General features: G+C 44.1%; 1 protein-coding gene across 2 annotated transcripts in view; it reads right to left on the reverse strand.

Annotated features, from left to right (window-relative positions):
- The window catches only part of ZBTB38 (zinc finger and BTB domain containing 38), a 136,178-nt gene extending 114,441 nt beyond the window's left edge, over positions 1 to 21,737 (reverse strand). The window contains exons 1-2 of one of the 2 annotated variants that reach the window (XM_046004020.1): positions 21,417 to 21,737; positions 9,429 to 9,669 (exon numbers count right to left, since the gene is read on the reverse strand). The gene's annotated coding sequence lies outside the window, so the exon portion shown is untranslated. The remainder of the gene's footprint in view (positions 1 to 9,428; positions 9,670 to 21,416) is intronic. The other variant, XM_046004014.1, reaches the window with a different exon arrangement.
- Positions 21,738 to 26,550: the final 4,813 nt, after the last annotated feature.

Here is a 26,550-nt window from a genome sequence, read left to right on the forward strand (position 1 = left end):
CTTCCCCAATTGTTTAGCACATTAGGAAAAGATGTTAACAGTAAGCCCCATGGCTTTCAACTTTTTAGCACTGGGTTTTTTCCTTTTTCAAATTAATGTTATTTGAGTGCTCACTTCGGCAGCACATATACAAATTAATGTAACTTGAAGCAATAGAGAAGAGATACAACCCCGGCTGCCTCTGGGTTACTTCTCTCTGTACCCTTCCCCGACTCCTAGCTGCAGGCTCCTGCAGAACCTGAGGGCTCTGGGAACAAACTTTCAGTGCACTGCTCAGGGTGGCTGATTGTTCATCCTTATCTTGGGCAAACATTGAGGAGCACCCATTACATAGTAGAGACATCCTAGGGCCTGTCCCAGGGTCTGGAAATGTCCTGGAAATACAGTGGCGTGAAAGATACATCCCCAACAAAAAGGAGAAACCAGGCAAATAAGATGCCAAAAACCTTCAAATAGAGTATGTGCCAAGTACAAGGGTGTCACCAGTACAATTAGGACTGGAGAAGAGGTCAGGGCTAGAACAGTGGGGGGCAGGCCCCTCAGAGCAGCAGAGGGCCTTCAGCAGGATTTTGAGAGATTTACGTAAGAAGAGAATGTAAAATTTGAGGGGTGGGGGGGCAGGGTACATCCAGACTAGGGGAGAAGCACAAACAAGGGTGGAAGTGTCTGTCATAGGAAGTGGTTAGCTGAAGAATTCGGTTGGATGACAGGGCGTTCCCAGTGGGAAGAAGGGAAGGGGCCAGAATTTGAATAACAGGCTAGGAAAATTCAACTCATTTTGGAGACCATCAAGAGGCCTGAGTGATTCAATTTAGAATTAAAAAAAACATTAGGAAAAAGAAAAACAAGATAAGAGCAGAAATCAGACGTCAAGCAGCTCAGAGGCGGTGTCTGACACAGGTCTGCAGGAAAGACAAAGGGTCAGCGAAGGGAACCGCGATGACACATTTCCCTACCACTTAACCTCCCCCCCGCAACCCCTGCAAAAGGGTCAGAAGTCTTTGAGACCAGTAAAGGCAAGCTGCATTATCTTCTACTTATTCATCAGGCATCAAGAAGCACTTGACTCATTTGAAGTCATCCCCCTGAGGACTCTGGGGGTCCTGATTCATCGGCCTTCCCAGAAGAATCCTCTCCAGCAAGAACGCATGATCACAAGACACTTGCTCAGTGGCTGGTGAAAGCAGTCTACAATTAGCTCAGGGCTTCTCTGGCCTTTCTCCTGCCTGAATCCAGGGAAGGGAAAAACCCCAAGTTACTCCCAGCCTCAGCTTACCACAGCACATTTACCAAAGGAATGTGGAGACGCATCGCCTGAGAGGGAGACCGCTCCAAAATCATTACGGGGCAACACACACACACACACACACACACACACACACACAGGCATACACGGTCATCCTTAGAGAAGGTGTGAATATCAAAGAAGGTGTGAATGCAGTCACTCCTGGAGAAGATGGGTAAAGGTGAGGGTTGTACTTGGTCTGCCCTGAAGGAAGGCCTAATACTACAAACTTCCATGGGGAAGACAGTATAAAGATAGTCCCTCACCAGACATTGACTGATGGTGACCTCTCTGGGCTAACCAGGTGTCTCTGTCTCTGTCTGCTACATAATAAAGAATTCAGGGACAGGGGAAGGGCATGTTATGGGAGGGAAACAGGCCACATAGAGTCTGAGTGTCTTCCTCAAGGGCCCTTGACAAGGCAGTGTGTGGCTCCCCCGGTCATCCAGAGGCGGTGTTCTGTCCAACAGTTCCGTGGGATGGATGAGAATGACATCATCAGAAAAGGGGACAGAGAGAAAGGAGGACAGCCACTGTCAGTGGAGGATTTCTGGGAGGTTGTGCTTAATCTCTGGGGTGGGGTGGGGGTGTTCCTGAGGTTCTGGGGGTTGAGTGGAAGAAGGGGCACCCAGGGTAGCCTTCTAGTCAGGAAACTCTGTCAGCCGCAGTTCAGCTAGTGACTTGCCACTGATGGGAAGGCCAGACCTCCCTGAGGTGACCAGCTGCCGTCAACCCTGGACATGTCCACATATGTGGAGGGGACTCACACTAACTTCCCAGTGACTGTACTGTCCCCTCTTTTGCAATAAACAGGCCATCTCCCCTTTACTGATTGTCTCTTCCAACTAGTTTTCTAAAATTTGTAAATAGAATAACATGTACCTGATTTTTAAAAATTCAAACAGTAGCAAAGGCTGTCCAATAAAAAAAAAAAGCAGGGGCACCTGGGTGGCTCAGTGGGTTAAAGCCTCTGCCTTTGGCTCAGGTCATGATCTCAGGGTCCTGGGATCGAGCCCCGCATCGGGCTCTCTGCTCCGCAGGGAGCCTGCTTCCTCCTCTCTCTCTGCCTGCCTCTCTGCCTAGTTGTGATTTCTCTCTGTCAAATAAATAAAATATAAAAAAAAAAAAAGCAGCAGAGGTTTAAGTATAACTTTCTTGCACTTGACCCATCAGTGTAAAGCAGCTTCGTGTGGCTTCCATTTCTGTAGGCAAGGAAATTAACCCACTCTGTGTGTTGTTCTGCTTCTACTCTCATCTGTCCCATCCCTAATGCCTGGCCCCTTCCTGTTGTGGTTACATGGCACCAAGGTTCATAACTTTTATGTTTTGTTCCAGAAACAGAATTGTTAGTACTTCATCTAGAGCTTGGTTCTTAAAATTAAAAACAAAGAACCAGCATTTATCATATTCTAGTTGTGCGATTACTGTCCTGTCCAGAGGCAAGCAGAGACCCAAAGAGAAGAATACGTGGAGATTTGCCTAAACTCGTGCTGCTCAAAGGAAAATGAAGTGAACTAAGCTGGGAGGAGGACTTGGGAAAGGGAAGGAGGTATTAAAGTTATTTCTCCTCAGCATAATGAAGGCATTTCTCTGACTCCTATTGTTGGGTTGAAGGAGGGGAGGAACAAAATCAGGGGCCTTGTATTCATCTGTATTTTTTGAATACCAATTATGTGTTAGATACTATGCTAAGCACTTAAGATGTATATAAAAGCATTTCTCCGCCTTCAAAGAGTTCCAAGGGAGAGGCAGGAAATCAAAGACAGACTAAAGGCTCCAAGGCAGGGTTTTGTTCACTGCTGTAGTTTTAGTAGTTTAGTACTTAGATAAGCCAATTACTGAATGAATGACTGGGTGCAATGCCTGAGTTCAGCACAGTGGAGGCAGTGTGGGTTGGGGGAAGGAAAAGGGACGGGGAGGAGCGCCTATAGGACCATGGAAGGAGCCCTGGAGGATGCCTCGTGCTTGAAGACTCAGAGGACTTTTCCAAAGAGAGCTTGAGTTGAATAGTAAAGTGGGAAGAGGATATGGGAAGAAACTGGGGAGAGGGGATCCCCAGTAGTATGGCAGAACCAGGAGGTGAGCTTGGGAAGTGGCAGATGTGGTGAAATGACAGGAGGACCCAATCTACAAGGACTTGTGTGCTGGGCTGACTGCCTGGGCTTTATTCCGGGGCGCTGGGGATTCTGGGAGGGCTGTCAGCAGGGCAGCAGCCCCGTCAGCTCTGTGATTTAGAGATACCTCTGTGTGGGCAGGGACAGGGGTGGATGGGGCTGCAGATGCGAGTTCAGCCAGGGGACAGGCTGTCTCTGGCATACAGCCGTTGAGAAGCTGGACCAAGGCTCTGAGGTTGGAGGAAAGGGCTCAGCTCAGAGAAACATTAAGGAAGTAGCAACTGGTCAGTTTAGAAACTGAAGGGCTTTGTGGGAGAGCTCAGACAGAGTGAGCTCCTGCTGTGAGTCGCTGATGGGGTGGTGGCATCATCTGCAAAAAGGAGGATTAAAAGAGGGGCTCAGCAATTTCTAGGAGCGCTACAGACTGCTGTGTGTTGTGCATGTGGGACATCTAAGTGGGGATGTCCTTAGACAGGTGGATCTACTTATACATCAGAGAATTATTGGCAAGTAAGTGGTATATAAAGCGAAGGACAGAGAAACGTAGGATACTACATACATGGAAGTGTATGAGAAACGCCACCTTTAAGGACGAACAGACCCAGAGAAGTCCCTTAAGGAGACTGGGAGGAGAGAAGGTATCCCTCTTCCAGTATAGGGTCGTGTGTGAATAAATAAAAGGAAGGAATGAAGTCTGTATATTAAATTATTTATCCCTGCTTTTCCTTCTTGAAGTAACTTAAGCACTAGCCTGTACATTAAGAATCTGTCCCCATCACCTGGGTGGCTCAGTGGGTTAAGCTGCTGCCTTCGGCTCAGGTCATGATCTCAGGGTTCTGGGATCGAGTCCCGCGTTGGGCTCTCTGCTCAGCAGGGAGCCTGCTTCCCTCTCTCTCTCTCTCTGCCTGCCTCTCTATCTACTTGTGATCTCTCTCTGTCAAATAAATAAAATCTTTAAAAAAAAAAAATCTGTCCCCATTAATTTTAGAGCAAGAACCGCCAGAAGCACAGCCTAACTCTGGATGTGATTAGAAAGTTTCCCTAGGACTTTCAAGAAAACTGTAAGTCATGAAGAGTCTCAGTAGTTTTCCAAAGAGTAGTTTCTTTGGAAGTTAGTTTTGTTTTGTTTGTTTTGCTTTTTTAATTTAAATTCAATTAGCCAACATATAGATCCTTAGTTTCAGATGCAGAGTTCATAATTCATCAGTTGCATATAACCCCCCCTCTTTTAAAAGATTGTATATATTTCTTTGACAGAGAGACACAGCAAGAGAGGCAGCACAAGCAGGGGGAGTGGGAGAGCGAGAAGCAGGCTTCCTGCTGAGCAGAGAGCTTGATGTGGGGCTCAATCCCAGGACCCAGAGATCATAACCTGAGCCAAACGCAGACACTTAACGACTGAGCCACACAGGTGCCCCAAAACTTCTTTTTTTTTTTTTTAATAAACTTTTCATTTTAGTTTTAGGTTTGGAGGAAAGTTGAGAAGATAGTAGAGAGAATTCTCATATACCCAACACTCAACTTTCCCTTATTGGTAACGCCTTACATTAGTGTGGTTTGCTTGCCCTAACTAGTGAATCAATACTGATACTGTTTTTAACTAAAGTCCATACTCGGATTTCTTTGGTTTTTAAGTAACGTCCCTTTGTTGTTGCTGTTCTAGGAAAGTATCCAGGATTAGCACATTACACTTAGTTGTCATGTCTCCTGAGGTTCCCCTGGGTTGTAATAGTCTCTTACACTTTTCTTGTTTTTGAGGACTTTGATAGTTTTGAGGAATATTGGTCAATTATTTATAGAATTGCTCTCAATGTGGGTTTGTCTGATGTTTTTCTCACGATTAAACTGGGGTTATAGGGACACCTGGGTGGCTCAGTTGTTGAGTATCTGCCTTTGGCTCAGGTCATGATACAGGGTCCTGGGATCGAGTCCCTCGTTGGGCTCCCTGCTAAATGGAAAGCCTGCTTCTCACCCTCCCACTCCCCCTGCTTGTGTTCCCTTTCTTGCTGTGTCTCTCTCTGTAAAACAAATAAATAAAATCTTTAAAAATAAAAAAAATAAACTGGGGTTATATGTTTTGGGGAGGAAGACAACAGAGGTAAAGTGCCATTTTCATCACATCATATCAAGGTACATACTCGACGTGAGCTATCACTGTTGACGCTGACTTGCTCACCTGGCCCAGGTTGTGTTTTTCAGGTTCTTCCTCTGTAAAGTTAGTCCTTGCCTCCCTAACAAACTGTACTCTTTGGAAGGAAGTCAATATGTGTATCCTACACTTAAGGGTGGGAAAATTATGATCCCCCTTCTTGAAAGGAGCAGGCAGTTAACTTTTTAAATTCTTATCTTGCCTTTTCATTTGAAGGAAATTTCTCTCCAGCTTCCTTTTCTGCCTTTCAGATACTTTTTTTTTTTTAAGATTTTATTTACTTATTTGAGAGAGAAAAAGAGCGCATACAAGTGGGGTGAAGGGGAGAGAGAGAAGCAGAGTCCCCACCCAACAGGGAGCCCAATGGAGGACTTGATCCTGGGACCCTGGGATCATGACCTGAGCTGAAGGCAGAGGCTTAATTAACACTGCACCTCTCCCCTCACCCCCGACTGAGCCACCCAGGCATCCTCAGATGCTCTTTTAAGAACACATAGACCTGGGGCACTTGGATGGCTCAGTGGGTTAAAGCCTCTGCCTTAGGCTCAGGTCATGATCTCAGGATCCTGGGATCTCAGGGTCCTGGGATCGAGCCCCGCACTGGGATCCCTGCTCAGCGGGGCACCTGCTTCCTCCTCTCTGTCTCTGCCTGCCTCTCTGCCTACCTGTGATCTCTGTCTGTCAAATAAATAAATAAAATCTTTAAAAAAAAAAAAAGAACACATAGACCTCTCAAACCACGGAGCCTGACTTTAAAGGGACCTTTTATGGGATTTAACATTTCTTAATGTATCTAAACACAATGCAATCTCAAAATACCACGTGGCCAGATTTTATTTTATTTTTTAAGATTTATTTATTTCCTTTGGGGGAGGGCAGGGAGGAGCAGAGAGTGAGGGAGACAGAAAATCTCAAGCAGTTTCCCCACTAAATGCAGAACTCAGAGGGGTGTGACTCAGGGCTCCATTCCACAACCCTGAGATCCTAACCTGAGCCAAATCAAGAGTCAGACACTCAACCAACTGAGACCCCCAGGAACCCACACGTGACCAGATTTTAAAACGCAAGTAGTGACTCCCCTCCAGGTAGGCATTGGTTTACTACTGCCTCTGGCATGATGATTCCCTTTGAAGCAAGCCCAGAATGATGTCTCATACAGGGCTCATCCCTTGTCCACCCTGCTGGTGTTCTGCATGAGGCTGCCTTAACTTAAAAGTCAGGAATGAGTGAAAACCCCTCAACAAGAGAGAAGAATCAGAAAGGAAGTACTTGAGAGGACTGATGATGTCCTTGTATTGTACAGATAAATAATCTCCTACTTTGCTACAATAACAGCATCTCTTCTATAAACCAAGAATATCATGGCAGAGACACACAACACAATCAGAGATTGCATCCCTACAAAAAAGGCGAAGAATTTCACACCAAGGAAAGATTATTTAAAGACATAGCGAAACTCCACCAAGAATAATATAACGTGAATTAGGAAACGTGGCACATGTATCTCAGCATAATAAATTTTTATAACTTAATAAAAAGTTATTGAGCTCTGGTAAGATAAGGCCCAACCCTGCTGCTTTGGTTTTCTCCAGTGGCTGTGTCCTGCTGCCCCCTTGGGGCCTCACCACAGCGTAAGGAAGAGCAAGGAAGTGACACAAATTGTTTTTCTCGCACTCTTTTTTCTGTCCTTATTGCCTGGACTTTGAAGTTCAGTGTCATGTAAATATTAACTCACTTCTTAAATAAAGTCTCAAAGAACAAACTGTAATCTGAGCATATGATTTACGCCAACATTTTCCCATGAGTTCTAAGGATTCGGATTTCTTCCCTACCAATAGGTCTCTATTTCACAGAATTAGTTTGAAAATAGTCTTAACTTATCATCACTGTTATTATTATTATGATTATGTGACTGAAGTATTTTCCAAAGAATGCCTGAGATGATTTTAGGTGGGAACATCCACTATGTTTCCTTTTAAATATATTTAAGTTAAAAAAACTAATTTGAGGGTGCCTGGGTGGCTCAGTGGGTTGAGCTTCTCTGCCTTTGGCTCAGATCATGATCCCAGGGTTGTGGGATGGAGCCCAGCATTGGGATCCCTGCTCAGTGGAGAGCCTGCTTCCCTCCCTCCTCTGCCTGCCTCTGCCTACTTGTGATCTCTCTCCCTCTCTCTGTCAAATAAATAAATTAAATTTAAAAAAAAAGCAACTAATTTGACTTGGGTCACCTGGCTGGTTCAGTCAGTGGAGCATGTGACTCTTGGTTTTGGGGTTGTGAGTTTCAGCCTCACACTGGGTATAGAAATTACTTAAAACTAAAATCTTAAAAAACAAATCCTAATTTGACTTAAAGAAAAAACATATCAGTAGCAGTACACTTGGTAAAAGGTAGAGCAAAAATGATCACTGACTGAAGTTTGGGACTTACTGAACTCTTACTAATCAGTTTCGCAGGGGAAATTTATTGCATGTGTAAAGACTGGATCATATTATTATAACTTTGGGAGCAACCAACAGCATTAAGATGGTGGGTTTGATTTCTTTTTTTTTAAATTTCTTGTTTTTGCTAGTCATGTTACCCATAGTTTTCTTTTCTAATGCAATTGTGTTGATCACAATGGTATAAGTTATTCCCGGGAAACCTTCAAACCAAATTAGACACCTCACTGACACAATCTTTGCAGAGGTGGTCAAGAGAAAGTTTCTCTAAATTTGTCTTAGAGATGTTTTTAGATTTTCTTCCAGGTTATATTTTATTTTCTCCAAATTAAAATAATATAAATTACAGTGGCTTTTTCTAATATTGAGAGCTTTAATGTATATTACTATTTGAATTGCTGAAGAAATAGTCCCTTACTTATGAGATTTTGATTTTATAAAAATTCCATGTTTTAATTACCCCCCTCTCCCCCGGCCATGGTGTGTTCTTCTGCAGGGTACGTATCATGTAGAGTTGTCTTGCTGGACCTGAACTGTGTAGCCAGTATGAGCTCAATCAAATAAAGACTGATACTTTAAAAAAAAAAAAAAATGCCAATTTCCTTAATCTCTTTTTTTTCCTCCTGCAGTGATATGTTTCTCCTTGACACATAATTAAATGCTTTTGAGCGTTTGCTGAATTACTGCGTGGTTAAGCCCCCTCAACGGCAGGAAGCTTAGATATTTGTAAATTTCCTCAGCACACCATTTCTCATTAGTTAACCTTTTCTAAATAGTAAGCCAACCACTTGTAGTCAATTCTATCACTCCATGATTAGCCTGCATTTATCCATACATAACGTTCTTGGTTGTTTTTATTTGTTTTGAGGATTGGCATAGACAGAACAAATGGCTGTTACATTACAGAGTTTTGAATTAATCCTAAACTATGATCACTGCTGTTATCTTTATGCTTAAGCTCCAAAGAATACGTTTGTTGTTATTCTGGCTGTTAATATTACTTTACCTTTATAAATACATCCCTCATTTTGCAAAATGACTTAATTTGTTTTATTGATTCTAGGTATCAGTGGTAGTGTACCTAATAAGCTTTGGAAACACAACTGTTATCACATTATTTCTGAATAATACATTAACATTCGTTCCATTTGTGCCCATTCTCCAATCCCTTCTTTCTCTCTTTCCCTCCTTCCCTCCTACTGTCCTTTCCTTTTGCACCAAACATTTATTGAACATCTACATATCAGGCACTATGCTAGATGTTGGGGAGTCAATGATGGATGAAATCTTGGTTCCCCATGAAGCTTATTCTATCAATTTAAAATCTTTTCTTCCTGTTTATTCCAAAGATTACATGGGAAAAATACACTTACGAAATTCATGGGAAAGCGAGCAGACACGGACGGCTTTCACTGAACTGGAAAAAAAGCACGTCACTCACCTTTAGCTGCTGCAGGTATCTTCCTTTCCTGTGGGCTCTGGCTATATCAGCAATCCTTCTTTTCCCCAAGAACTGGCTCTCGGGAGGGCATTCTTCCTCCTCTAGCAAAAATAACTCTGGGTGGGAATATTAGGATGGACACCAGTTGAACGAGGCCCAGAGCAGCTGGAGAGTCCTCCCAGAAGACTCAGATGCCCATGCTCGTTTGGTGTGGTGGCTTGAGGCCTCTGGTAGAGAGCTCCTGTAGGAAACCACAAATGCACAGGAAATTGAGGAAAATCAGATAAAGACAAACCATTAAATGACATATGTACAGAGAGGAAACAGTTAAGAATTAACCCAAATTAATTTAAGGCTATAAGAACAAGTGGTGCAACGGTTTAGTTAATCAGTAGCTAGTTTCCAAAGCTAGGGCATTTGAGCCAAATGACTAAGGACCTTCAGAACTATAAGGGGCAGGTGGTTGGAGAAATGGATCTATCACAGAGAGAGTCACCGACAGCTGTGGAAAGTAGAAGTAGGCACTGCATAGTGAACCAACGTAGGTTCATACATACATCCATCTACCTACATGACACATGTATTGATCCATTCAGCAAATGCTTGTCGGGTGCCACGTCCTAGGGATCGTGTTGAGGATAGAGCAGTAAGCATGCCCTCAGGGACCTTAATATTCAGAAGCATGCACAAGGCACACTGAACAACAAACTGGAATTTAGGTAAGGAATATATAAAGAAAAGACAATGTTAAAACTTGAGTCTGCTGAGTTTAGCTAGTTTCTTTGGAATATCAGGGCCCAAAGAACTTTCCACTGGAAAAAGCTGTCACCTACTCCCTCACCCTTCTCCTAATCTGAGATTGTCTCCCTGTCTTTTCATTTTTTTAGCTTACAAAGCAACATCATGTCACCATCTACATCTTTAGGATAAGGCCCATCTATATTCAGACCTCTAGTCCTGCTCTAGTAGGAAACATAACCTACTAGATACTATTTACATACTTGGTTATGTAACCCTTGGTTACTTGTTTGGTACTTGGTTAAGTATCAGCTTCTTGAATTTCTGATTTCTTCCCTGTTTTTGACTTCTAAAAATTGAATTCAAGTTCCTGGACTTCCCAGACTCAGTATTTATCTAATGTCCTCTGTTTAACTCTGTTTAAATGCCCATCAATCTACATGACCTTACTCAAATCCTTACCCCAGCCATGAAGAACTGGAGCGTGGAGTATGACAGTCTGGTCAGAGTGCCAGGGAATACAGTGGACAGAGGTGAACAACCCCAAAAGTGAGGTGGGTTAAATGTCTGGAGACCAAGTCAGGAGATGTAGTCCACAAGGATCGTAGTCTACCAGGGACGTGTTTCTTCTAGTAGACTCTCCCAGAGGTAATTCAACCCATGTTGTGGTTTGCAGATAGTTTAGTGGTAAGAATAAGGGGTCTTGTTGTAACTAAAATCAGGAAAAAGACCATTTGTAAATTCAAATGAGACAGAAGGGTATAGGGTAGAAGGGTGACTATCCCCCCTGCTTTTTTTTAGGTAGGCTCAACCCTGGGCATGAAGCCCAACACGGGGGTTGAAGCACAGAACCACCAGCTTCATACAGCAAAAAGTGCAGTCCTTCCGCCCATGGGTCCTGTCCCCATGCTACTTAAATAAACTTACTAAGGCCTCAAAAATTCTTCCTTGACCATTGCACTCTACAACCCCGTAACATTTTTAGTGGCCTGTACGGGGATTACAGGGTGAATCCAAGAGCTTTTGTGCAATTTGTTGAGTCTCTTTTTATTTCTCCAGCCTCTACTTCTTACTTGTTCTTTTCTGGAGATGTCCCGAATAGTATGACCCTTTCGAAAGTGTCTTCCCTGAGTGCTCGGGAGAGCACCTCCTGGTGGTGGCTATACCACAGGAAGGGATGGACTCCTGCTGCCTCACTAGATACTACTACTTTGGCTATAACAACACTGGGCTCAGAAATCAGACTCTCCTTATTTTTCCTGTTCTTTTAATGCATATATTCTTGTCAGGCACAGGACGACCACATAAGCTGTTTGGACAGCCATCAATCTCAAGACTCCCATGTAAAGTTTCTTCCTAAATAACCCAGTGTGATCCCTTGATTAGCATAAAATCCAAGATACATCTGATGCCATGCTTCCTGAAAGGGACTAGTTGGAACTAGTATCCAGTTGGGGAACTCACCCAACAGAGGATCCCCTGGGGCTGGCTGGATCATGGATAAAGCTCCCAAGAAAGTTGTCCGGATTAGAGAGGAGTTTGTTTTCTTCTGTCTCTCATTTTATCCTTATCCAAGGGCTGTTTGGCGTTCTTAGTCCTGGTCCTGGATTAAAAGTACTTCCAGCTTAGCTATATGATACTTAATACAATATAAAATAGCTGCCCCTTCCTAACAAAGGCCAGGACCTCTACCCCATCCATTCATTCCAGACCTAGGCTTACAAAGGGTATTATTATTGGTTGCCAAATACATTGACTCCCTCAAAATGGAAAGAGGAAACCTCAATCTCTGTGGTGTTTCAGTCCATTTACCAGCAACCCCTATAGCCTGGAATGCAATGGGGAAGTGAAGGGAGATCTGCACCTCTTCTCAGGTACTACAAAGGTATAAGAGGGCTAAGAAAGAGGGACACCTCCCACCACTCTGTACCCCAGGAACCTTTGGCAATATTCTTAATGATACTCCATTTGGCAGTGGAGGGAGATTTTGGCAATGAACTCTTAGTTAATGTACGCTCCTCATTTTGTAGGGATTAACTATGAAATCAACTTCCTCAGTTCCAAAGGATTGTCCTCTGGGCTGTCTCATAGCACACTGGAATCAATTTGGACAATAGGATTTAAAGAAGAAGTGCTTCCTGTTTTTCTATAATAATGCCTAGCCTCAATATTCTCTGGAGGATGATGAAAAATGGCCCATTAATGGGTCCTTAAGCTTCAATACTATTATTAGTTAGACCTTTTTTGCAGGTGTCAGGGAAAATGGACCAAAGTGCCCTACATCCAGGCCTTTATGGCACTGAGTCAGGATCTTAATCTAAGAGAGACTTGTTGATATGTCTGACAAGATTCCATGCCCCCCCCTTTAGATTTTTCATGCCCTGATTGTGTAAATAGACCACGCCAATCAAACAAACCAACTGAGTCAAACAAGAAAATCAATCAGCAGAAGAAAAAGTCAAAATAAGCCTGCAGGCATGCCCAGGTCCCCTAGTAACTCCCCCTCCATATAAACCTTTGGCGCTTTCTGCTCCTAACCCAGTGGGACATACTAGAAGCAGAACATCATACCTACTGAACACTCAGACTAAGGCAGGACTGTATCCACTTTGGGAAGCAGCAAATGGGGAAATGGGCACAATTAAGGTACGTATCCCATTTTCCATGTCAGATCTGGCTCAAATAAAAACAATAACTAGTATGACACTCAGAGGATCCATCCAACTTCATAGATGGATTTCACCAGGTGTCTCTAATGTTTGATTTAACTCTAATGTTTGATTTATCCTGCCGGGTTAAATCAAACATTATTACATGTTTATTACATGTATTACATTATATGTATTACATGTATTACATGTATTACAAATATTACATTATTGTAACACATTGTTGTGCCCCAGAAGAAAAGGCCTGATTTGGACTGGGGCACAGGAATGTGCAGATGAGCTGGCAACTAGGGATAGAAATCATTATCCAGTAGGAGGAGATGCTGTTCCGAATGCCGAGCCTCACTGGAACTCCCAACAGGACAGACCTGGCAGGGAAAGATGGGACCATATGGTCACCTGTTTTTGGGAGGAATGAAAAGAGGATTTTCTAAACCTGTCAATTTTGATAAAATTAAGGAAGTGACTCAGGAAAATGTTGAAACCCTAGCTTTATTTCAGGGGCATTTAATAGAAGCAATATATAAATATACAAATATAGACCCAACCACACCAGAAGGGATGCTACCCTGAACATACATTTTATGAACCAGTCAGCACCAGACATTCACTGTAAACTGGAAAAGATGGCCTTAGGCCCTCAAACTCCAAACCAATGGCTGCTGCAAGTGGCTCCTGGCGTTTTTAATAACAGAGATATGGCTCTAAAACAGGAGAAGGACTGCAGGGCAAAACACAGGCAGAACGCAGGCTCAAATACTGGCTGCTGTAACTGCAGATCCCCTATAAGGCCGGGCTAACCAGGGGCAGCCAAAGAAGCTGGTATCAGATGGAAGTTCAGGTAAGACCCCATGTTATAGGTGTGGCCAAACTGGACACTGGAGTAAAGAATGTCTGAATAAATGCTCTCAACCAGGGATTCTGGCCTGCAAGGCAGAGGGACACTGGAAAAGAGACAGTCCTGGTCTCCAGAGAGAGAGAGAGAAAGACAGGAACACATTTCCCAACCCAAGAGCAACAACTTGAAGAGATGGCATGATAGGGCTGAGGCTGGTCTGGCTCTGCTGAACGTCAAGATGGCCAAGCCTCAGATGTGGGAGGTAAATTCGTTGATTTTCTTATTGATATGGGAGCCACTTACTCTGTCCTTGTTCAGCACTCCAGCCTGACCTGTCTTTCTAAAATTATTGGAATAGAAGCAGAACCTAAATTGTGTTTACAAACATCTCCTTTAACTTGCCAACATGAAAACCAATTAATTACCCACTCTTTTCTAGCTCTCTGTTCCTGTCCCACTCCCCTACTGGAAAAGGACTTCATGTTTAAGTTGGGAAGCCAGTTCAAACTAACTGGACAAGAGGATGGTCTTTTCTCCCTGAAGGTCAAAGAAAAACCAGGCATTCATCCTTGAATTCTCCCTAACGTTTTAGGAACAAGTAGATGCATAAGCTTGGAAATGTGTATCCCAGAGAAGGCAATACCGGTCCATCCCATCAAAATAGGCCTAAAGGATCTTGCTACTATTCTACATAAAAAAACAATACCCTCTTAACACAAAAGCCAGGACTGGACTCCTCCCTTGGATAAGCCAAATCCTTATACTATACTGACTCCAGTTCTGGGCAATACAGAAAGGTTTACAGTGCCTTCTTTTGTATCCTCTTAAGCAAAGAGGCCCAGCCTCTATGTGCCTTGGAACGGACTCCACTAGGAGAACATCAAGCATTCCAGCTTACATAGACTGTTCCCCCACAGGGATTTAGAGATAGTCCCCATTTGTTTGGCAATGCACTCAGTAGAGAACTTAGAGCTCTCACAAGTCTCAGGGGACAACAGCACAATATGTCGATGATATTTTAATATGTAGCCTCATGAAACAGGCCTCAGACTATAATTTTATTGTATTAAACAGAGGATACTGAGTGTCATCCAAAAAGGCTCAAATTTCCAAATAGAAGGTACAATACTTAGAATATGAATTAACTCCTGGACATCGTTCCCTGTCGATTGAGAGAAAAAGAGCAATAACAGAATGGGACCTCCTGCCATAAAGAACCAACTCTGAACCTTATGAAAGGCTGCATTTTGCTGCCTACGGATTCCAGGGTTCTGAGTCTTAGCCACTAGGGGGCCAATGAAGAGCCTTTAAAATGGACAAAGAACAAGAGGCCTTTTAACAACTAAAAACGAAACTATTCTCAGCCAGGCTCTGGCTCTACGGAACTAGAAAAGCCATTTACCCTATTCCAGGCAGGAAAAGCAGGACCAACCTCTAGGAGTACGAACACAAAAACTAGGGCATGAGTTGAGACCTGTAGGATGTTTTTCCAAAGCCACAGACAGGGTAGCACAAAGATGGCCAGCATGCCTCTGAGCAGCAGTACTAGTAGAAGCATCTAGACTTTCAATGGGAGAGCCACTGACAGGGATGACTCATCAGGTTCAAGGAGTTTTAGAAAGTAAAAGACCTCATGGATGACAGGGGGACGAATGACTAAATATCAAGCTCTACTTTTAGACTCCAGCAATACTGTTCTCCAAACTTGTCAAACCCTAAACCTGGCATACCTCATGCCTGGACCAGACCATGCTACCATTGTTTGTGAACATGGCTGTAAAGAGGTAATAGAATTAGTATATTCCAGCTATCTGGATCTGAGAGATCAAGTCATAGACAATGCCACCAATAGCTGGTTTACAGATAGTAGTAGGTTTTTTTTTGTTTTTGTTTTTAAGATTCTATTTATTTATTTGACAGTGAGATCACAAGTAGGCAGAGAGGCAGGCAGAGAGGGGGGGAAGCAGGCTCCCTGCTGAGCAGAGAGACTGATGAGGGGCTTGATCCTAGGACCCTGAGATCATGACCTGAGCTGAAGGCAGAGGCTTAACCCACTGAGCCACCCAGGCGCCCCAGATGGTAGTAATTTTATAGAAGGAGAGGAAAGGCTGGCTATGCAATTATTAGTTTAATGAAAACTACTGAAGCCACCTCATTACTGACCAATACTTCAGCTCCAAAGGCAAAACTGATAGCTCTCACTCAAGATCTTTGCTTAGAGAAAGGCCCGAGAGTCAGTATAAATACAGATACAAAATATGCCTTCCTTGTTCCTCACACACATGGTGCCACCTGGAAGAAGAGGATATTAACCAGTCATAATTCCTCTATTAAATATGGACCCAGAATTGTAACTCTATCACAGGCGTTCATCTCTCTGAAGAAGTTGCTGTGATCCATCTTGGAGGACATCACAAGGGAAAAAAATTAGAACCTAAAGGAAATAATTTAGACGATGGGGCAGCAAAACTGTCTGCTCCTAGCTGAGTCTTATACCAGTGCTTAAATCCCTTAAGCACTGTTGTTCCCACTTTTACTATGGAGGAGAACAATGGGGCACTTGGGGAAGGATATACTAAAAATGCCAAGGGATGGTATGAAAATGATAATGGAGAAATCTTTGGCCCTAAGGAAAAACAAAAGAAATTAGCAACAGGCCTGCACCAGGCTACTCATATGGGAAGAGAAACTTTACGGAATTTCACCAAACCCTTATTTGATGGAATAGGAATTAGAGCCATCTTACAAAAGGCACATAAATCTTGTGCAATACACGCCCGGGTTAACCCTGAAGATGCACTCTGACCATCCCCTCTTTTAACACCTGTCCAAAGATGAGGAACATATCCTGGGGAAGGCTGGCAAATTGATTTCACACAAATGCACCTTACAAGGATATAAATATTTATTCATCTGGATAGTTACTTCTACTGGATGGGTGGAAGCCTTCCCATGTAAGACAGAAAAGGCTACTGAAGTAACAAAGACTTTATTAAGGGAAATCATCCCTGGGTGTGGGTTCCTTCAATCTCTTCAAAGTGATAATGGCTCCTCCTTTACAGTGCAAATAACTCAACAGGCAGCCCAAACCCTTAAAATTAAATATTAAAAATTAAATAATAAAAATTAAATATATCCAGCCTGACATCTTCAATCATCAGGCAAAATTGAAAAGACTAATCATAATTTTTTTTTAAAGGTTTATTTATTTTAGAGAGAGAGTGAGCAGGGGCAGGGCAGAAGGAGACAGAGGAGAAGGAGAGAAGCAGACTCCCCACCGAACGTAGAGCCTGAAGTACGTCTCCATCTCATGACCCTGAGATCATGACCTGAGCCAAAATCAAGAATCGGAGGCTTAACCGACTACACCACCCAGGTGCCCAAGGCTAACCATAATTTAAAAAGACCTCTCACTAAGATAAGCATAGAAACACAAGAAAACTGAGTAACTTTTTACCAATAGGTGTCTTAAGCATAAGAAACACCCCACAGGAAAGATTAGGGGTAAACCCTTTTGAAATAATATATGGTAGGCCCTTCCTTAACTATTAACCTTGAACGCAGATTATAATAATCTGTTACATTTTTCATTAGAAACTGGATTAATCTATAAAACTCTTAACAAATATGCCAATAAGGTACTGCCAAAACTGGACCCAAAGGAAATTCAAAATCCTTTGCAAGTAAACCCCAGAAAACTAGTCTATTTAAAATATTGGAAGGCAAACAATTCAGGAAAACTAATTCCTAAATGGAAAGGACCTTACAGGATCATATTAAGCACTCCACTATGGCAAATCTACAAGGTCACTTGACATGGAATTAAATTTATATCCCCTTCAACAAGGATGAAAATGAACTGGACAATGTGTCCTCATATTCCTGTGACCAGCAAAAGAGCTCAAATTCCTCTTCAAACAAGGAGATAAGAAAAAACAAAGGTCTTTTTTCTTTTACTTGCTATCTCCACACCATAACCGAGTGGTGAGTATTTTCTACAATGGGTACAATGTTGGGCTGAGCTACAAAACCAATCTTCATGTTGGATTTGTGGCTTATGGTCCATATCAAGCACTTCAGGCCTCTGTTGGTGGGTTTTTCCATTACAAAGTACAGATTGGCATTATTTGCATCAATACATAGCCAATGTGATACACCCCAATACCAGCACATATAGGGATATTTCTATTACTGAAAAGGATGTTTCTTCCCGGCCTATGGTAAATGTTACATGTGACTCTCCAGGCCATAAGAGGCCTCTCTCTTATCCTCAAACTACCAAAATTTTAACTGAATATGTGAATCTACAGATTGGGGCTTACAACAACGAATTCCCCAACTACTAGTCCTTCCTATTGATAAACTGGGAAGGATTATATCAAATAGGGAATGAATATATGTGGCTTATTCCCATAGTAGGACAACTAAGCCAGAAGGCCCTTCCATGCTGGGAACAAAAAGAACCATATCCTTGATTTATGCCCAATGGTACTCACTAAATCACATGGCTCTTCCCAGAAGCCTGAGACCATACCATTACTTTTAGGCAACTGGTTTGCTACTGACTAGACAAGGTGACCAGGCTTCACACAGCTAGCACCTAATGAAACACAATGGTTATGTTGGCCAAATTTGAGGCCATGGCTTCCGCCATGCTGGACTGGAAGATGTACTGTAGGTTATGCCCAAATGCATGGGCATTGCACTACAAGTATCACAAGTTCAGCTAATCTTCCATAACTACAACAATGATGGACAAGATCTGTGTTCCATTGGCATGACCATTTGATGTTTACTGTTCTTCCATCAGTAGGTTTAGAAGATGTCCTATAGCACATGGAGGCCCCTGATATATCCACAATTAAGGCCTTAAATGACTCTTGAAATAGGATTATGGTATTAAACACTGAAATAACTCAAGTGTGTAAAGCAGTTCTACAAAACAGAATAGCATTAGATGTTGTAACAGCAGCACAAGGAGGGACATGTGCCATGATTAAAGTGGAATGTTGCTCTGCATTCAAGATTATGACCAAAATGTAACAAGATTACTTACTGATATGAATAATCAAATTGGTGCTCTTAAAGACCCTACATTGCCATTTAAGGACTGGCTACATTCCCGGTCAGGAGGGGGACTATGACTCACATTAAAGGGTCTTCTCATTGCTTTTCTTATTTTCATTATAATAATCCTAATGTGTTTTGTCACTTTGTTCTCTATTGTTGAAATATATGCAAGCAATTCCTGACTCCTTCACCCAGCTGGCAGATGATCCATACAACTTGAAACAAATATTTCCCAATATCCTCTGGGGACTCTATAGCAATGGCCTTCCACAGCAGTTACTTGTAGGGACAGATAGTTAGCAATTCTGGTCCATAGGTAGGAAGTTGTCTTGAAGAAGTCACAGAAGATGAGGCCTTCACCCTTCAACAACCCTAAAGATTTAAGGACGGAACGTTGGTCAGGGGTGAAATGATAAGGGATAAAAACAGAAAAACATTCACTTTTGGCTCAAAAGGCTGGCCTATATCCTGCATCCTTCCAATTAAGGGTCACATATGTGCTGGTTGCTACATTCTTAAAAGGTCTCATGACTACCTGTATATCTCACTGACTGTTAATATCGAACTGAAAGATAAGCACCAGAGAAATCTTGCAAAAGGTAGTTTTACGAGCAGAAATTCGAAGAAAACATTTATATCTAATACTCCCTGCACCCCCACCCCCAGCACTAAGCATACAAACAGCAGCTTCATACAGCAAAAAATGAAGTCCTTTTTCCCCATGGGTCCCGTCCCTACGTTACTTAAATAAAATTACTAAGTTGCACCATACAAAGTTTCAAGAATTCTTTCTTGACCCTTGTGTTTGAAGATCCCATTAACACACCTAGGAACTTTTAAGGCCCTGCAAAAGCAAGCTCCACATTTCCAGAACAAAAAGTAAATAGGTGTGTGGGAGTGCAGCAAGGAATTCTTTCATATTCAAAGGAACTGCTTCCAAATAACTCCCAGTAATAGTTAACTGGAGGACTTGAATTAATTTTTATTTTCCGAGGCCATTGAAGGACCCTGTATTAGTTTTCTAGGGATGGCATGACAAAAAACCACGACAAGGTTGTCCAAACAACAAGTGTTCATTTTCTCACAGTTCTGGAGGATGTTAATCCAGGATCAAGAAACCAGCAAGGGTTGGTGTCCTCTGAGGCCTGTCTCCTTGATTTGCAGGTAGCTGCCCTCCTGTGGTATCCTTACATGGCATTCTCTCTGTGTGTGCAAATCCCTGGTGGGTTTTTGTGTGTGTGTCCAAATTTACTATTCATATAAGGAGAGCAGTCAGATTGGATTAGGGTCCACCTAAAATGGTCTCATTTTAATTTAAACACCTCTTTAAAGGCCCTATCTCCAAATACAGTCATATTTAAGTATGACTTTTTAGGGACAAAAATCAGCCCTTGACAGCCCTCTCCCTTTGTCGATTCTTGCTGTCTGGATGCCCTGTGATTCACTGTGTGGAAAACAGCATGAACCACAGAGAGAGCCAGTGACCACAAGGTCCTCTACTTCCTCAAAGAACGCTTGCCTCAAACCAAAAGAGAAGTGGAAGAGTCTTGGGATCTGTACCCCTTTATGGATACTTGCCCTCTATTAGAGACCCATCGTTCACGCACTCCCAGGATTTGGGGGATTTCCCTGAACTTTCAGGGGTGACTAAGTTTCTACTTGAAGCAGCTGAAATATCTATTTTGTACCTGAGGATCACTCGAGAAAAGAACACGCCACTCAACATCAGAGGTTTCAGATGAGAGGAAGTTAAAGTACTCTGCAAGGCACAGTTAGTAGCACTCCGAAAGTCAGTGTTTCCTGTTTGCTAGCAAACCTCATTCTTCCACAGGGGCCTTTTTCCAAGTTAGTAAGTGTTGTAATGCCAGTAGCTGGGGTCAACTCATTGAAGGGCAGGTGTTTCCATTTTACTTTCCTAATCCCTGCCTGTCCCTCACATAAATTTCTTCGTTTCTAATCCCTCTTAATCCTCCTCCTGCCATTTGTTCTCACTTCCTCCCCCATCCTTTCAAATGCCTCAGTTCCTCCAAACCTTGGTCCCTTCCTCTATCAATCCCAGTCCTTCTACATCACTCCCCACTCTACAAATCCCTCCCTTCACAGCCCAGTCATTTACCCTCTCCTTTTACGCCAGTTACGCCAGCTCTGTTCATTAGGCCTAGTCCTCTAGCTCCTCCCACTCCGCCTAGCCCCTCCTCCTGCCCCACCCCCATCTGCTCCGCCCCACCTCTGAGGGAATGCGGACATTTTAATAGTAATAAACAGCTCAGTTGCCTACGGAAAAACAGTGTAAGAATTTACTCACGTCAGTGTTGAATTCTATGAACGGGCTTTATGTCAGAAACCCTATGACTCTTTTTAACTATTTGATAGCCTTTTTTGGTGAAAATAAACATCTTACTGCTGTTTTATCTTGTATTTTGATTACTAGTAAATCTTAAAGCTGTTTTTTTGTGGTTAAGTGTATTTCTGATTCTGTGAATTGCCTTTTCTTATCTTTGTCCGTTTTTCAATCGAGGTGCCTTTGTCTTACTGATTTATATTTGGATTATTAGTCTTTTATGTATCTCACGAATATTTTCTCTTTGCTGTCCCTCGTCTTCTGACTAACGGGGCTGAGACGAACCGCATATTCCTTAAAATGCTGTTACGTAGATACAACGGGATACTGACCAACTAAGATTTTGCAGAAATGGCCAACGTTGTTAACAGAATTCCATCCAGTCCGAATTCCCAGCGGCAGACAGGCACTGCAGGGAACAGGGAGTATCCGGGGCTGCATAGCTGTGGGCGTCTAGCTTCAGAAACGCCCAGAGGTGGGCACCGAGTGTGGAGCCGCTACAGGCCCGCTAAGCCCAAACAGGCCAGGAAAGCGCCCTGCGGAGACCGGCGGGCAGAAGGACCGCAACACTGCAGGGAGAAGCGCGGCAAGGCTGTGGCCAGGTCCTTTTCCCCCAAAGTCCCGGATTCTCCGACTCAAGAACGACCTCTGGAGGTAAATACTCTACGAAATTCCGCTCCATTCTACCCATTCCGAAACCATCTCCACAGCCTGGCTCGCCCCTCCCTTTTCGCTTTCGAGAAGACTCGCAGTTCCGGGGCGGGGACCCCACGGGCCTTTCTGGAAAATGAAGCCTCTCAGAAGGATTCTGGGAATCGTAGTTCCAACCCTCACTTTGCGCACGCGCACTTCTGTTTTCACCTTGCGGTTCCTGGTTTGCCCCCGCGGTTAAGAGACGAGCACGCGTATGTTGCGCAGGCCTTCGAACTGAGTTCTCTTCGGCTTCTTGTCCCATGGGGTCCTGGGTTAGAACGGGCTTGGGTCTTCCGTCAGTTTTAATTGCAAACTGTAATTGGGCAATTACAGCGGTTTGTGAGACTCTCCAAGATGCTAGATGCATTAGGGCCTGGAGGAAGAGGCATCAGAGCCAAAACCTTGGGGTGTGATTAGGCTCTGGCCTCGAGAGCCCAGAGACCCCAATGATCACGGCAACGACCTTGAAAGGACCTTTGAGTTACTGAGGAGATGGTGTCGTCCTCTGACAGTCTATAGGTGTTCTCCCTTTCAGGCAGCTGAGCGCTGCTGCGTCCCTTATTTTATTTACGTCACTTGTGGCTGTGGTTGGTGCATCGCGGACCAAGCTAGGTCCAGGGAGATGTGATAAGAGCTCTTGGTGGAGGACGCCTGGTGGCTCAGTTGGTTAAGTGTCTGCCTTCTGCTCAGGTCATGATCCCAGGGTCCTGGGATCAGTCTCATATCCCGTTCCTTGCTCAGCAGGGAGGCTGCTGCTTCTGCCTGCCACTCCCCTTGCTTGTGCTCTCTCTGTGACAAACAAGTAAATAATCTTTTTTTTTTTTTTTTTTTTTTTTTAAAGCTCGTGGTGGCAGTGGCAGTGTGGACTGAAGTGGATGATGAGGGTTCAGGGTGAGGGAGGAATTGAGGATTCCCAGATTTCTGGTGTGGACTGCTGTCATGTTCTGGTGTGGATCTCGCTTTGTGAAGTTCTTACTCCTAATCTGTTGCAACTCCAAAAAAACACTCAAGGAGTCCTCAACTGAGCACATGTGCAAATTTATTCTCAAAACAATTCAGATGCATGCTTTGACCCAAGGGACATTCATTCACATACTCACACAGCTCTGTTATACCCACCCTTGTGAGCACACTTGATGTGAAAATACACACAACTATATAGCTACCCATGATCATATATACTCATATATACTATATGCCCCAGACAAGGGCCCTGGTAAATGCCGAAGATGCCGTGCCATCTTGGGCTATGTGTGGCCTCCAGACCAAAAGGACACACATTGATTCTTGTGCTTCTCCGGAAACTTCACACACAGCTCTGTCTTTATCCTTCCTACTTTGTCATGTCCATTATGCCTCTGACTTTTCCTACTTATCTTCCTGCCACCCTGGCCTGATAGGAAGTATAAATGGAGTTTGAATTCAGGTAAGGGTTTTGCTTATCTGAATGTTTGCTGAAGCTTTTCCCAGAGCAGTAATTCTGAACATGTCTGTGTGTACTGGACTGTTAAGAATCCAATGAAATCTGTGAGCTCTCTTCTCAGATAAACACAGCTGTATATCCATACTATTTTGAGAACAAAATTGAGACCCATCTATTAATCCCTGGTTAAGAACCTCATTAGAGGTAGATCAGAAGGTCATTTTTCCTCTCTGTAGTTTTCAAGCGGTGCTAGAGGGGGAGAAAAGTAGGACCCCAAACCCCTAGAGGAGTCAGGGTATGAGGAAGGGGCAGCCTCTCTTTCCATCTTTCTGTTACCCTTAGTTATGGAGTTACACTGTCAGTCTGGAAGTTCTCTGCTGGGCTGTCATCCAGCTGGTTAGTGGAAGAGTCAGCAGGCAGCTAGTTCAAGCCTATCAGATGTTTAGTTACTTAGTGTTAGTAGGTCATTTTAAAAGCCAGTAGGTCAGTCAAATGATTTGTGGTTTAGAAATTTAATCAGCCAACCGACCAGTCATTTAGGGGTAATTTTTCAGATGGACAGTAGTCCATCAGGATCCATCAGTTGAAGGTCGATTTAATGATCAGCCCATTCATCAGGGAGCCAGTTGTTGAGAATGCCGAACAGCTGGGTCGCCAGTGGGACAAAAGGGCAGCTGGGGTGAAACCATCTGGATGCAAAGTGTGTTTCTATTTGCTACATCCTGATGGTGACAGTACAGTAACACACACACCCCTGTGTTTGCCATTTTGCTTTGCATGGTTTCAGCTACCTGTGGTTGTGGTCTGTGGTTGGGAAGCATATGATCCGTCCTCTGGGTTATCATCAGGAGGTCAGTAGTAGCCTGGCACTACATCACAGTGCCTACATCGTTCACTCACTTCATCTCATCATGTCGGCATTTTATGATCTCACATCATCATAAGGAGGAGGGTGAGTGCAGTACAAGAAGATATTTTGAGGGAAAAAGAGGTGAGGGAGAGAGACCTCATTCATAGAACTTTTATTACAGTATATTGTCATAATTGTTCCATTTCATCATTAATATTGTTAATTCTTACTGTGCCTAATTTATAAATTAAACTTTGCCATAGGTTCCTATGTATAGGAAAAAACATCGTCTATGTAATGTTCGGTACTACCTGCAGTTTGAGGCGTGCACTGGGGGGTCTTGGAATGTTCCCTCAAGGATAAGTTTGGACTCCTGTATAGGCAAGCGGAGAGAAGAGTTGACTCCGAGGCCACCAGAGGGAGCTTTACGTCTCTGGGAAGGAGGCCTCCTCTGGTGTGGGGAGCTGGGAAAGAAAAAGCTGTAGGACAAGGGCCAGGCTGAGTTGCCAGTAGAGGGCAGTGTGGTTCCCCAGTCACAGCCACACTGGACCCCCTTCAGAGCTTGTGGGAGCTCAATCTCTGGCCAGCAGGCTCCTGAAAGGATTTCTTCCCCAGGAAATGCTCAACCAAGATATGCTTGACTCCTGAGCTAAGAGGAAGCCGGACAGCTGCTGACTAGGAGGACTTGCCAATCCCAGGCCCTGCTGCCAGGAGCACACCAGCCATGGGGGAGGAGGGAGAATGGAGGAGAAGCCCCTTACCCCTCTCTCTCCCAGAGCACAGAGGGGAGCAACTCCCCAAAGCTGAGGGCAGGATCTGTCTTCTGTCCAGGTGCATTTCACTTCCTGGGCTGCTGCTTCAGCTTCTCTAGGGGCCCAGGAGGGGCTAGGCCAATGGACCTAAGCCAGTGACTGCCATTTCTTTGCTGGTCTCCCTGGCAGCAGCTGCTTCTGCAATGGCCAGTAACTAAGACACAAAGATGGAGGTTAGATATAGACGATGAAGGCGATGTGGGGAAAGGATGAGCTATGAGCTTGATTTCCCCTTGGGAATGGCTGAGATGTTTATATAAAGTGTCAAGATATGGCCCTGGGCACCAAGGCAGGGCTCAGAAGATTGGAGTTCTTTTCTCCCCCAAAGGGAAGTGCATGGGCCCAGGTAGTTGTGTCTCCTGGTTATGCGTGGAGCATGAGGTTATGCCCTGAGATGGGCTTCCTGGCTTAATGGGCAAGGGCATAGTCTGGCTGCAGCTGGTTTGCTTGTCAGAGCAGTTAAAAGAAAGAATAACTCGGGGACAGTAGTGACGGTAGAGGTGTCCCACGTGCCTGGTGCTTTATGTATGCTCTCCCAGGAGGTGTCATCCCCACTTTACAGATGGGGGATCTGAGGTCTCACAGCTGAGAAGTGGTGTAGAACTGCTTTTGAACTCCGTCTGTGTGGCTCTAAGTCTCTTTCCCTTTCTGGGAAACCCAACTCCAGATACTACTGGGGAAGGAGAAGAAAGTGAAAGACTGAGAGGTTGCTAGGTCCTGAGGAAGATTTGTTGGGGATGGGGATGGGCTCTGGACAGAAGAGGACTGTCCCCTTAGAGATTCTGCAAACCTGGCCACCCACGTAGTGACATTAAAACCCTTTCCTCTCTCCCAGGCACACACAAAATGTGTCAACAACGGCAGTCTGGGCACAACCGCTTCGGCCTTGCAAGTAACAAAGCTGGAGAGGTAAGTGGGAATCAGACCATGAAGGGCCTGGTGAGTCACCTTAAGGAGCTTGGATTTCATCTAGAAAGTAGAGGAGGACCAAGGGGTTTTAACAAGGAGGGGCATGGTTTGATCTGTGCAGTCCAGACGTCAGAGAAGAATCCTGAGTAAGGAGTTAGTGTGTGAGTAAGCACTCACACATACTTTATGTTGGACCGGGGGGGAATGTTTACTATGATGGTGTCGTGATGATGAGCAAGGGCTTGGGAGTCGGCTGCTTTGACTCCCACTTCTGCCACTGCCCTGCTGTGGGGCCTTGGTGGGGGTCCTCTCCTCTTGGTTTCTTTCTCCATCAGAAAAATGGGAGACAGTAAGGATGACTTCCAAGCCACAGTATGGTTTTGAGGCTGAAACAAGGTTTTGCTTCTAAAGCACAGCGAAGTGCCCAAGACGCTGAGGCCTATTAGGTCCGTGGTCAAAGGAATAAGACTGATACAAAGCGAAGGTCAAGCAAAGCTTTATTTCGCGCCAAGCATCGAGAATCAAACCGACCATTCGGGGCCGCCTCTTACAGAGAGAGCGACCACCCCCAGTGTCACAGACTAGCTTTTGTAGAGCAAAGGCCATGTGGTTGAGCCTGGCCACACACAGGTGGCCAATTAGATTGTAACACACAGAGAAAGCTGCACAGTCATGCTAGGTCCCACACGGGTGGCCAATTGAATTACAATTCACCCCATAGTAGCTATTTGAACTAGCCCATCACCTTGGTCAGAATTGGCGCCCAAAAGGGCCCAAAA

The sequence above is a fragment of the Meles meles genome, chromosome 4 (genome assembly GCF_922984935.1).
Source record: "Meles meles chromosome 4, mMelMel3.1 paternal haplotype, whole genome shotgun sequence".
NCBI classification, from domain to species: Eukaryota; Metazoa; Chordata; class Mammalia; order Carnivora; family Mustelidae; genus Meles; species Meles meles.